Source organism: Halichoerus grypus, chromosome 13, assembly GCF_964656455.1.
Source record: "Halichoerus grypus chromosome 13, mHalGry1.hap1.1, whole genome shotgun sequence".
Classification (NCBI taxonomy): domain Eukaryota; kingdom Metazoa; phylum Chordata; class Mammalia; order Carnivora; family Phocidae; genus Halichoerus; species Halichoerus grypus.
The window spans coordinates 60,081,903-60,095,906 of NC_135724.1; the positions used below are offsets into that span (position 1 = coordinate 60,081,903).

Genomic DNA, 14,004 nt, shown 5'->3' on the forward strand with positions numbered 1-14,004 from the left:
TCGGGCTCCCTGCTCAGCAGGAAGTGTGCTTCTCCCTCTCCCACTCGCCCTGCTTGTGTTCCCTCTCTCGCTGTGTCTCTCTCTGTCAAATAAATAATAAAATAAATAAAATCCTTAAAAAAAAAAAAAAAAAAAAGAATGATGCTAAACAACACCAGAGAGATTTTTCCTGTTATCTAACTGTGGCTCACTTCCCATTTTCTAGGTGAAGATACACATGACAGCAGAGCCCATCACCTGGGTTTTTGTTAATCTGTAGGATCTGGAGTAAAGACAATGGATAACTTTTTCAGGTTGATTGATCTCATCTATGATGAGCTTGGCACTCTGCCTTAGGATACTAATTAAACACTTGATAAGTCTATAGAAGTCTGGTCTTACTTGAGCTATGATTGTGTTACTTTGTGCTTTTGAAGTTTTTCTGAAAATTGTTAATGTTTATTATGTATTTAGGCACTCGTTCACCTCTCAAGAGCCAGGGGACCTCAATGAATTGTGAATTCTTGGCTGTTAGGTGCTTGTGATCACACAATAGGTAGACAATGATAAGTGGCCTGAGGAAACAAAACTCTATTATTGCAGATCGTGGGGAGAGCCAGGGAAACCAGGTGTAGGGTTCAAAACAGATGAAGAGGGCTGAATATACCAACCTTGTAGATTTCTCTCAAAAAACTCCTCCTCTTTTTCTCCATTTATTGCAGACAGTACAAAATAGTTGAAATGCCTCCTCGAGAATACCAGTCCAGGATAGTAATCATAGAGGAACAGAAGAATAAAAGGTTGAAAGGGATGGGGGAGTAAGTTAAGGGGCATTGCTATTGTTTTGTAATCTGCATTTGGGATCACTTTGGGAGAAAAATTGCCTTTGAGTGGAAAGACTTAAGTAGATCACACACACAAATTAGCCGAGTGCTTTTAAACTCATGGATAGCGTCTGACAAGCCTTTCTGTAAAGTGCACCTTTGTGGTCAAAGTTCTAAAAGTGAATGCTGCTGCTTTGCTTCTCCAGGCGGAAGAAAATTGTGGTGTGTTTTCAGGATTCTTCCTGGAGCTCAGCACTTGTATCCATCCTTAGGCCCTCGCTGGTCTCTGGCTATCCTGGGGAGCCAAGTTCAGGAGGAATTCTGAAGGAATACTGTTGACTTCAAAGACTGAGGGAAATAGACTCCTTGAGGTTCAAGAGTTCCTTATGATTTCTTCCATGCAGCCAAGAATGCACAGGATAAAGGGTTCTTTCTCCTGTTCTTTCTGTGCTCTTAATTCACGTGAGACTGCTTCCCCTCACCCCCAGGACCGTCTGTGACCCTTCTAATGGGGGAGTTGAAGAGGTTCTCATTTGTCCCAGTGTGGAAACAGTCTCCTGGGAAGAAAAGACGTTTAAAAAGCAGAACACCATGGTGAGACCCTTATTAAAAGAAGGTTGTCTTCTCAAACTCAGGATTTCTAAAGAAGCATGTAATTGGCATAAATTTCCAGAGAAGAGTATTGTGTCCATAAATGACAAAGTGTTGTTACGTAGGTGTTTTGTGCTCACCGGTAACCCAGAGAACACTAGACTCGGGTCTGCAGGGTGCCCAGGCTTGAGGAGGGCAGAGTGGGAGGCACAATGGTGAGCTGTGGGTGTCCCGATTGAGAGGACGGTAGCGTGTTTGGGATTCCAGCTTCTGCAGGGGACCCTGAAGTGCTCGTGCTTCTAGGGCCCCTGAGTCCTCAGAGGCTGGCTCTGCTCTCATTACAAAGGACTGATAAACGTGAAGTGACTCTAGTGGGGCAAGGAGTGCGTAGCCACCACTTTGCCCCCTTTTGATCCCCCAAAATATCAAGGGCACAGCATTATTTTTTGTTGTATACTCTTCTGGTCCACCTGGAACGTGAGCACAGTCAGCATGGAGTTGAGTGGCCCACCAGGGACTCTGACCCCCTTTGCATCTGAGCTCCTTCATCAGAGAGGCAGCTCAGCTCTGTGGAGAGCCCAGGTTCAAGTCCCACCTGTGGGGATGGGTAAGTTACTTTCCCTCACATATGAAATGCGAATAATAACCCCCACCTCATAGAGGTGTTATGAGGAGGTCAGACCTCGAATATAAGGTGTTTGGCTCTAGGGGAACAAGTTATTAGATGCAGAACACAAGCAGCGAGTTTGCTAAACTACCTGATGTTCTGGATGGCGGTCCTTTGCTGGGTGTCTTGTCACGTCACCGCGTTTGCCCTGCTGACCCACCAGAAAGCAAGTGTCAGGGTCCTGACCTATCAGTTGACACGGGCTAATAAAGTAGCGGGTCAGCTAGAGCTCTGTCTAGGGACAGAACACAATGCTTGCGCTTTTCCCTGGTCTCCTCCCTCTGTCTTACCTCCAGTCTTTCCAGCTGCTTTCTCCTTTCATTCTTTTTCCTTCCCATATTTCCATAAGAAGCAATGTATTTCTGTGTATATATGCAAAAAACAAACATAAAGGATTGTAGAAGATACTCCTGCATTGCTTCCAACAAGTTTTAAGATTTGATACCTCTATGAAAAAAATCCATATTTTCTGATAAATTTGAGAATTTTTTTTTCCACAAATAAGTTATGACTACAGAGAAATTATGCATTTCTTATGAAGAGAGCCTGCATGTAGTAGTTGGTTAAAATGTATGGACTTAAAATATCAATAGAGGAAAAACTACCTTTGGTGATATAATAAAATACAATTTTAAAATGTGCCATTGTTTAAAAAAAAAGCTAGGCTCTGGAGAAGAAACTTGCTAAAGCTTTGGTCACTGTTTAAAAGTTGCCTTCAAAACATTTATAAACAGTTTGAATCCGTCTGAATGTGTATTTTACAGATTGAAAACAGTACTAGTGAATCTTAGCTTCTTTGCCATAAAAGGAGAGAGAGAATCTATAGTATTGTACACATGGAAAATGAAATAAATCACAAGATCTTATAGTGACACCCAAAATATAAGCTATAGCGGTCCATAGCTAGAGGTTTGTTTGGAGTGCTTTGTTATGGCTCTTAGACTATTTTAGATATAGTTTTGTTTTTTTTACTGTGCTGAAATATACATAACATAAAATTTACCATTTTTATCCTTCTTAAGTATATATAGTTCAGTGGCATTGGAGACATTCACAGTGTTGTGCAGCTAACACCACTATTTCTAGAACTTTCCATCATCCCAAACAGAAACTCTGCATCCATTAGACAGTAACTCCTCATTCCTCCCTCACCCAACCCCTGGTAACCTCTGTTCTACTTTCTGTCTCTATGAATTTGCCTAATCTAGGTATCCCATGTAAGTGGAATCATGCAGTATTTTTCCTTTTTTTGTCTGGCTAATTTCACATACCACGTTTTCAAGATTCATCCGTGTATCAGAATGTCCTTCCTTTTTATGGCTGAATAACATCCCGTTGTATGATCACCTCATAGTTTGTTTATCCGTTCATCTGGGCACTTGGATTGCTTGCATCGTTTCGCTGTTGTGAATAATGATGCAGTAAACATTATTGAGCAAGTATCCACTTGCGTCTCTGATAATTGGTGTTTTTAAAAGGTATCTCTCTGGAGGTTGAGATTTTCAAAGAGAAGGTGACAGGCCCCATCAATGAATGGCATCCACTTGCTGCCATGAAGACCAGTCCCTGGTGCTGTGTTGTGCAGTCTGGGTAGTTAAATCTGCCCTCCTGCCTGTGGATGCCGCAGACACAAAGTGTGTGGTCCACGAGCCCAAGGCAGCCACCCAGCAAATGCACAGGGGACATGTCAACAAGATGGAGGTATCACTGTGCCCCCCACCCCAAGAAAACCTTACTAATTAGTTTGAATGTGGCTTGAAGAGGGGGCATCACCACCAAGGAGCCTTCCAACAGAATGGCCGCAGTGATCTAGTCTTCTCTTAGCTGCAGGAGAGAAGGACAAATGCAAGCGATTATGGGCAGTGGATGGCATGTTACAGATGTGGGGTAAGGAGGGAGGGGTTGATGAAAAGCGCATGGCTTCCCTTCTTGGCGGACAGAGGAGGGGGCTCTGGGGACCCCTCCCTCCCTCGCAGGGCCGGAGACAGCAGCCAAAACGGAGGAATGAGAAGGTATCTACAGAAAGGGTACAGGGTGTGGCAGAAGGGTACCAAGTGGGGACCCTCCATGTGTGGCTAACAGACATGAGATCTGAGGCTCTGGAGACAGATGAGAAGGGGAAGTGAGCGTGAGAAAAGAGGATGACACAGGATGGGTGGGTGTGCAGGGAAAGCCTGCCCCTTGAAGGCTGCGTCTGCACCACTGGTCATCACTGCTGCTTCTGTGCTACCTTGCATTTCAGCTTCTACACATACTTTCTCCTTTTTTAAAAATTTTTAAAAAGATTTTTAAAGTTTATTTATTTGAGAGAGACAGAGATAGTGAGAAAGCACAGCGGGGAGAAGAGGGAAAAGTAGGCTCCCCGCTGAGCAGGGAGCCCAACACATGGGGCTCCATCCCAGGACCCCAGGATCATGACCTGAGCCCAAGGCAGACAGTTAACTGACTGAGCCACCCAGGGGCCCCCGGAAGAGCTTTCATGATCTCTTTTCTCTTGATTTCCCTGTCCCCTGCTTCATGCTCTGCCTTATCCCTCCCTTCCGCCCATCTCCCTCAGCTTAATTATTCACTTTATGTTAATATGTCAAAGAACACCCTTGTTGGTCACAAAGAGGAGTGCCTCCCTCTGAGAGTTAGGCTCTGATAGGATCTGATGGGGAGGGAGAGCATGTGTCCTCATTTTTATCCTCATGGTTGGACTCATCCTTCACATCTTTGCTGGTGGCTCTTGGCACGCATAAGTGCGTGGTGGGAAATCTGACCTACTCACTCCCTGAAATGATAGAAGTACCATCTACTCAGAGTGGGAGAGAATTTCTTTCTAAGTTAAAATTTCCTCTGTGACTCGGTAACAGACCATAGCAAGATTTTAGGTGACCTGTGATACGAATTGAAAGTTCTAAAATAGCCCATTTCTATTACACAGGCAAAAAAAAAGAATATAAGGAAACCACACAGTTGACGCTGCAAGCATACATCTCTCATGAAGCCTGAAAAAGACATTTTTGTGAACATTGGTTTTGCTGCCGTAGAAAGAAGAAAGCCGGAATGAATAACAATGGTTTTTGCGCTCTACTTTGGGGGAAAAAAAGATGATTAGCATCTGAAAATATTAATCAAGAAAAGAATTATAATTGGTTAGCTAATGTTTGCTTTTCATGGCTATGACAATCACTTATTAAGCATATTATCTCCTTTAGTCCTTACAAGAAACCTTTATCTAAAATAGGTATTATATTATTACCACTTTTAAATAAGGAAATTGGGGTACCAGGAGTTCAAGGAACTAGCCCAGGGTCACAGACTACCAGTGATGTGCCTGGATTTGGACATGAATGCCCATGGTCTTTGCCCACCTTTCCCTTTTACACACATAACATACATGTTTTCATATGCTTGCTGGAAAACTAAAAATTCATGAAGATGTGGACCAATCTTGGAATACAAAAAACTTATTCAAATTTGTGAAGTTTCTCTAAAGCCATACTATGAAAGCTTTTTAAAGCCAATGGAGGGCGGCACCTGGGTGGCTCAGTCGGTTAAGCACCCAACTCTTGATCTCAGCTCAGGTCATGATCTCAGGGACATGAGTTCAAGTCTCATCTTCGGCTCCACACTGGGTGTAGTGCCTACTTAAAAACACCATTGAAATTACACATTCAACTCTGAGAGCTCTCAGGTGTAGGTACTGCAGATGGTAAAGGAAGAAATAAAATGCCTAAAAGGAGAGTTAGAGTGAATTAGTGGAGTACAGAGATGCGTGACCAAAACCCTGTGGAAGTGTGAGCTAAGTGGCACACAGAAAAAGTCAGTGGACATCCGCTGGGATGAAACAAGACCTTTCCACTGGTATTTTCCCATTTGCACACTAGTTACTTAAACCTCTAGAGGACTCTTTCTGTGAGTGCCAGCTAATTTTCTGATGCACTGTGGGCCCCCCCCACCCAGTTGATGTGCGGCGCTGGCCAGGCAGGCGGGAGTGGAGGGGCCGGCACCTGGTTGTGACTTTCCTTCTGTGACCTGTGTAAGGTTTGGTGGTGTGAGGAGGATGGACACATGGCGCCGTCCCACCAAGTGCAGGAACTTGCTCTGGTGAACCCGAGGGGCCAGAGATGTCTAAACGGAGGGCTGTTGGGCAAAGCAAAGACACCTCAGCCCCCAGTTGTCCCTGCACTTTAGAGACAACACCTCCCCTGCCACACACACACATCCTTGGCTGCATCAGGGAAGCTTCGCAAGGTTACCGTCATGCCTGTCTGTCCTGGAGAGTGTGAGAGGTAAGGTGACGTGGGCATGTGTGGTCTCCCCTTCTCCTCCCCACGCTTCCCAACCCAGGCTGCTGTGGTGGGGAGTGATTTTGCTGAAGACGAGAATCTGAGGGTCTGAAGGTTGGAGGGACCCAGGGACATCTGCTCTCACCCTGGGACAAGCGAGAGCTCAGAAGCAGGCACACAGGCTTGTCAGAGATGAGTGATCTTCCCAGTGGGTTGCGGCCCCGAAGCTGCATCAGAGAAGGAAGCAGGATGAGCTTGCAGGCAGACGGTGCTTCCTGATTAAGCCTCTGTCCTCTGTCAACTCAGAAGCCATTAGGATCTGGTTTGATTGCACAAATGATTTACATACAGCCCCGGGAGGAGCCATCCTAACAAAAGGCTGTTGCGAGTCCAAATAAAGAATATGTTTGCTCCTGGCCTCTGTGACATGGCCACTGTCACTGTCAGAGTCTGAAGTGAGGACTTTGCAGGTGGCCGCTCTGCTTTCACTGTTGAGGGCTGCATGGACACACCTGCTCTGGTAGCCGATTGTGTTTTTAAGCAGTCTGGGTGTTCAGTCTCATGGATATGAGATGCCAGCAGAAATATGCATGGTTTGGGTGTCAAGCTTCTTTACCGTGTGTTCACAGAAGACAGCACCACAGCTGATAAAACTGGCTTCCTTGCTCTTACTCCCCGGAACCCAGGGCTGTCTGCTTTCTTCCACAGAATGCTGCTCCGACCCAGGGCCTTCCCTCTGCTCTGCTCTGTGCCTGTCCTTAGCCAGGGGCCACTATTCCTGCCGTGATGTTCTGTTCCTCCCAGGTTACAATCTGCTGGAAGCATGTCTCTTTCCCTGTGCTCACTGGCTGGCCCACCTCAGAAGGCAGGGGTAGCCAGCCCCTTCCAACAGTGTCCCAACAGCTCCTAGGCCCCGAGGGGTTTCTCATGCTGCAAGAGCAAGTAGCATCCTGCCCCTCACCCCGAAGCTCAGTGACTGTCTTGCGTAATTGAATCCTCTGCAGTCCCCCAAACGGTGGTGCAGACTAACAGGGAATAGAGAGGGCTTTGGCTCCATAGAAGTCACGAAACTGGGGTAAGCATCTCCAGTCTCCCCTCCAATCACTGAAGAATGTGCCTTGGTGTTAGAGGTGGAAATCCAAGGTGCTCTGGTTTGGAGATGAGAATTGCAGATGATTTACCAAAGGGGCAGGATTGGCTTTATGCAGAATGCTAGGCAGGGATGCTTTCTAGATTTCAGAGCCTTGGGTGGATGATTAAAGGAACTGAGCAGTGCCTCCAGGACAGACGCGGGTCAGCAAGTCAGCCTCGGCTTGGTCAGGGAGCCTCTCCAAGAGGAAGCCTTCCCCTGGGGAGGTGATTAGAATCTCAGATCCATTTGCTATCCCCAGATGTCTATTAGGCCCTCCTTTGTCCTCTGTGTGAAAATATGTTTGATGATCTCCAGCAGCACAGAGCTAATCCTGCCTGGGGGCTAATCCCTTAGCTTAATTTCCTCTCAGTCTCACTTGAGGGCTGAAGGTCCATCAGTCTTGTGCCTTGCTTCCAGGGGAGACCAGGCCAAAAAAACATAGTATTAGGTTTAGTGGGTGTGTTTGCATTTTGGGTCAATTCTCTTATCCTTAAAATATAAGGATTTTTCTGATTTGAAAAAGTAATATATAATCATTTTGACTGTTAGAGAGAAATAAAAAAAATACATAAGGAAAAACATGAAGTCACCTGTAATGCTGCTGCCGATTGCTAAGATCTGTTAGCATTTTAGTGTATTTGCTTCTAAATATTTCAAAGACAAAAGTATTTAATCTTGATGAGATAATTAATGTTTTTATCCTACATCTCAAAGATTGGCATTTTATGAAAAACTTTAGTATTTTAACTTTATTTAAACTTTAGATTTTTAGTAATCATAATTTTTAATGGCTGTATAATATTATATCAACTGTTTTCAGTGAAATTGGGTATTTATGTGCATAATTTTTTTTCCAACACTATGGAAATTTTCAAACATATAGTGAACACCTGTATACTCACCATCTAAATTCTGCATTAACATTTTACAATACTTGATGATTTATATATTTATCTAGCCATCTATTTATCTATTAACCCATCTTATTTTTTTGAAAATGTAGGCACCAATTCACTTTCCTTAAATATACATTATTAACCAGAACTTAATTTTTGCTTATACTTTTTTTTGAGTTAATTTATGTATATTGAAATGCACAGATCTTAAATTTATATTCACTGAGTTTTGACAAATGTGTGCATACATTTTAATAGTATAATAGCACACTCTATTATTTAGAACTGTAACTCAGAGTCAATTTAGAAGGTCCAAAGGGTGTTATGGCTGGTTATTATGAAATATACCACAGGTAATTCAGAACTTTTTCATGTGCTCTTTTTTTCAAAAGCTGAACAAAGTACTAAATATTTTCTTATGTTACATGCACCTGAAAAAAAATGAGTGATCAATTTTCTCCGAAAAGGGAGCAATGTTTTAATATATCATTTATTTGTATTTTTTGGCTTTTCTTTTTTAAAAGTAAGCTCTACACCCAGTGTGGGGCTCAAACTCATGACCCCAAGGTCAAGAGTCACACCAGCCAGGCACCCCGGCTTTGTTTTGTTTTTCAAAGTACTTCTAACTTTTTTGTATTATTTTGTTAGACTGGAAAATAACCTGCCTCTCTCAATGGACTATTATATTTTTTCCAGACCAGTGGGAGCCAGGAACAGATTATTATTAATAAGACACAAACCTTATCTTCAGTTCTGATTGGCAAATAGTATACATTTTTATAGATTTTCAACTTTTATGAATGCCCAAGGGCCACTTATTTGTCACCTACTAGGTGAGTCCGTAGAAGCTTCTGAAATACAGATTCTAATTCAATATTTCCTGTACTGCTTGGTGGTGTTGCTGAGTGCCTAGATGTATGTGTGCACACTGGGAATTCCTATAATTTGGGGGAAGGACACCTTATCTTTTTTTTGTACCATCATCGTTTTGGTCTTGCGATGGTCATGATTTTCCTTTTTCTGTTTGCATATTAATGATAATTTACACTGTGGCTTTATCACCTTCAGTTTCATTTATTTTGTGTTTGGCTGAGACTACTGTGTTGTAGTATGTTTTAGCCACAATTTTCCAATTCCTAGGCCTCAGGATGAATGTCTCTGGGGCTTAAAATGCATCAACCAGCCCCTACTGCAAAGCAAATATGTGTCACGTTGCCCAAATGTGCACAAGCAGCAACCTGCCATTTTTATCACCATGTTCTCTTCCCAAGAGAAAGTGGCATTTAGTAGGCAGCCTGGGTGTGCTGGTGGTCTCTGTCCCTCCCAGGTGGGTCTCGCAGCCTGGACAGTGTGGCTTGTGGCCAGGCTGTTCTCCTTCTGGCCTTCTCCCTCTTTGCCTTGGGTGCTGGGATCCAAACCAACTCTGACTTTTATGTCTATACCCTTCTTCAGCCAGAGCGTCTCAGTATAGTCTCCTCTTCTCCTCACTTACTTTGTGGTATTTTGTCCTCTGATAATAGTTTCTGTCTTTTCCATATAAGGACCTGTGCTGTCTGCAGCCTCAGATCCTCAGAAACCCAGTGCCAACAAATATTTCATGGCCATGAGGTACCTCGTGAGCATAGCAGTTTGCAACCATTCTGGTAATAGTTCTTTGTGCTCTTTCGCTAGAGAAAGGAGAGACTCTTTGTTTGAGAAGACTCAGCAATTTGGGGCTCAAAAACCTCAAGAAAACAAAAAGAAAAGCAGCCCAAATTGGCAGATTGGGCTGTCACAGGCACAGAGGGCAGCCTGGAGGGTCTCAGGGCTGTGACTGTGAATGAGAGGGTGGAGTCAGGCTTAGGTTGGAGCCCCATCTCTGAGTTTGTGGCATCTTGAAACATCACCTAACTTCTGTGTTTTCTCATCTGTTAATCAGTGATAATAATGCATGCCTCTCAGGGCTTTTGTGAGGATGAGATTAGATCAGACACATAAAGAAGTTTAGTGGGGCACCTGAGTGGTTCAGTCCATTGAGCATCTGACTCTTGATTTCGGCTCAGGTCATGATCTCAGGGTCGTGGGATCAAGCCCCATGTCAGGCTCTACACTCAACGGGGAGTCTGCTTGAGATTCTCCCTCTCCCTCTGCCCCATAATTAAAAGGGAGGGAGGGAGGAAAAAAAGGAGGGAGGGAGGAAGGAAGAAGGAAGGAAGGAAGGAAAGGAAGGAAGGGTGAGTTTAGCATTGCCCCTGGAGTGAGTATGTGCCCAACAAATGGTAATTGTTAAATATCCATCATTATTCTCCCAAACGGCCAAGGAGAAAGTGTTTCTGCCCAGTTGTGGCCATGGAGGGTGTGAATCCAAGGGGGGCTGTGTTTACAGGGCCCTGCAGTGTAGCAGTGTGCAGTAGACTTCAGCTGAATGGTGTGATGGGAATCCGTCTCCCTGGGAGCCACTTGTCTAGAGGCAAGTGAAGAGAAGGAAGAGTAAAAGGTATCTACCAGCCAGGACCTGGTGCTTCTAACTGAAGGAGAAGCTAATAAGTCTTATCCTTCACATCTTGTAACACTTAAGTGAGGACTAATGTGGGTGAGAGAATCTTGGTAACTTTCTCCTAAACAGAAAGAAGGCCTATGCACTTCATTTTCTTACTCTGATTTTATAAGCACGTGTGCTGTAAATCAGCCCCAAAAACTTAAAAAACTTTCTAAATAATAAGGGTCTGTAAGAATTCTGAAAGTCGTCTGCCTACATCTGTACCCTCCTTCCCATCCTCACTCATGATTCACAGCATCCTAATTTTTGACTCTTTTTATTACCAATCTAAATTTTAAGCCCAAAGCCTGTCTCTGAAACACTTAAGCAATTGAGAGCATGCTTGTTTTTTTTTCTGAAATTGCCTGGAAGAAACTGGCTGACTTAAAATAGGAAACATTAAGAAATGACTTGAAAGTCCAAATAATTGCCTAACTTCATATTTTATTTAATCATTTTCAGTACTCAGCAAATGCATCAGCCTTAGATGGATTCAATTTGGAGTTAGAAACTCAAGTTTTCCCCCTTTTAATAGGAATTTAGAGTTGATTTGCTGGCAGTTGGCCAGAATAAAAAGAAAGAGTCGAATGAATCAGCAGGCAAGTCCCCCATTCTGGGTTCAGTTTATTTGATGGTCAACATTTTCCTCTTTTTCTTATTGTTTCTTGGAAGAGATTCTCCACTGGATCTCTGAATCATCTAGAGAAATGAACTGGCCATGAATCACGTGCACACAAATCATCCTACACCCAGGGTCCCTTGGCCAGTATACCCAAAGCACTCAGCTCTCTGCCCTGGATGAGACTCGCAGCAGGTGAGCCTGGGAAGACACCGTACCCCAGGCTGGGGGCCTTGTGACCCCATGGCAGTCGGTGAGGGAGCCAGATGCCAGGGACCTGCAGTACAGTGGGGCACCTGGCAGGTTTCCTCACTCCTCAGGGGGTTTCCTGGTCTTTTAAAACAATATACATATAGATTATACATATATAGGTTATACCTGAAGTGCTGGGCTAATAAAAACAATGTCAGCCTACAGAAAGAGATCCAAGAACCTGGTAAATAATTTATGATAAAACACCACTGCAATCCTACATAGGAGATCAGTGATGGCCTCTTTTCTCTGACCTGTTTAATAATTTCCTCATGTTTTTTTTTTTTTAATTGTAAAGGAAATAGTATTCACTGTAGGTAATTTGGAGACTATAAAAAGCCACAAAAAAGAAAATGAAAATCACTCGTAATTCTATCACCTGAGGATGAACACTGTTAACACTTGATATCTGTTTCTCCAGTCTGCTTTTCTAACATATCTGTATTTATATTTTATTAGATGTAAATTGAAATTACAAAATACATGATGTTTGCAACCTGTGTTTTTCTTTTAATGCGTTGTATTTCCCGAATCTTTAAGTATTCTTCAAAAACATAATGTTAACACCCTCCACAGTACTCACTCACTATTATAAAAGGTAGTGTGATCAGCATTCTTACCCATAAATCTTCTCTCGGTATCTCTGCATGTTTCCTTAGGCCAGCAGAAATTATTTTGTTCTTGTTTCCTTTCTTATTGTCTGACTCTCCGCACTCTCATGACAGCTCCTTAGAAATAAGGACTTGTCACTCTGTTGCTCAGACAAGGCAACATAGTAGATGCTGGATTAACACTGGGTGAGTCAAGGCCATCTTAGTCATGGGAATTTAGCCGATTCTTTCCAGAAGTGGAATTCTCAGCTCACAACGTGTGCATTTGCCTGGCTCAGTTGCCTACCTGAAATGCTGTGGGAGTCCCCACTCTCACTGATCTGGATGGAAGTGCCCACCTCTGTGGACACTTGCTAACGCATATGTCTTTTGGTGTCATATGTCTTTTGGTCTGTAAACCTCTCAGTGAAAAAATGATATTTTATTTCAGTTGCTAGTAATCATGTGTTTGTTGGCCCTTTAATTCTTTAATTAAAGTGGTTTTCCTGTTGCTTGCAAAATATTACTCTTTTGTCTGTCTTGCACTAGAAAAATCTTTTTTTTTCCATTTTGTCATTTGCTTTTTAATACTGTAATTTTTTTTTGGATACATAAAAATTTAAAATCTTACCGATCCACTTGATCAATCTTTTCCTTGGATGTTTTGGCTTTTGTTTCTGTGTTTATAAAGGCTAGGCCCCAAGAACAAACAGAAATTAGTCCCTTTTCTTTCTTGTTCCTTTATGATTCCTTACATCTAGATTTTTAATTCATCTGGAATTTTTTTTTGATACCTTGTATTGATCTTGCTTTTTTTTTCCCTGTGCTAGCCAATTGTTTCTCCAGCATATACCAAATAACCCATTCTTTCCCTCATTTTTCAAATGCTACCTGTATCACTTGTTAAAATCTCATATACTCTCAAATTTATTTCTGAGCTTTCTGTTTTGTTCCATTTATCTGACTATTTTTGTACCAGCACCAAACCATTATATTGTATTTCTACACCTAATAGTGCAAACGGACTGTCATTATTCTTCCTCTTCAAAGTGTTCTTGGCTGTTTTTACCAATTTATTTTTCTAGGTCAGAGGTCAGCAAACTTTCTGAAAAGAGCCAGATAGTAAATGCTGGGGGCTCTGCAGGCCATTGTCACTGCTACTCAGCTGTGCTTCTGTAGTACAAAGTAGAAATAGACAGTAATACACAAGGCTGTGTTCCAGCGAAACCCATTTATAAAACAGGCTGTGGGGTGATTTGTCCTGAAGGCCTTAGTTTCCCAGCCCCTGTTTGAGATGAATTTTTGAGTCGTGTCAAATCTTTCCATATTCTTACCTCCCTCACATATACACAAATAACATTTGTGTGTGAGTATATGTGTGTGTGTATGTGTACACACACTAATAAATACTTTTTGTGTATATATTACATTATATATATGGAAGGAAAGAGGAATTTGGTTAGTATGACATCATACTTACAATGATGTGGGAGAAATGTGACATCTTGATAAAATAGGGTCTTTCCCTTGGACAGCATCAAGCATTCCTTTATGTCCAGCACCAAAATTGTATGGTTTCTTTCACAGAGGTCCTGCCAATTTCTGGTTAACTTTAATCTTTGCGTTGTTTTTCATTGTAGTTGAAACCGTGACTGGGATCTG

The 14,004-nt window shown here is 42.7% G+C and overlaps 1 protein-coding gene across 9 annotated transcripts in view; it reads left to right on the forward strand.

Annotated features, from left to right (window-relative positions):
• Positions 1-14,004, forward strand: part of MTCL1 (microtubule crosslinking factor 1) — a 120,307-nt gene that overhangs the window by 54,299 nt on the left and 52,004 nt on the right. The gene's annotated exons all lie outside the window — the stretch shown is intronic.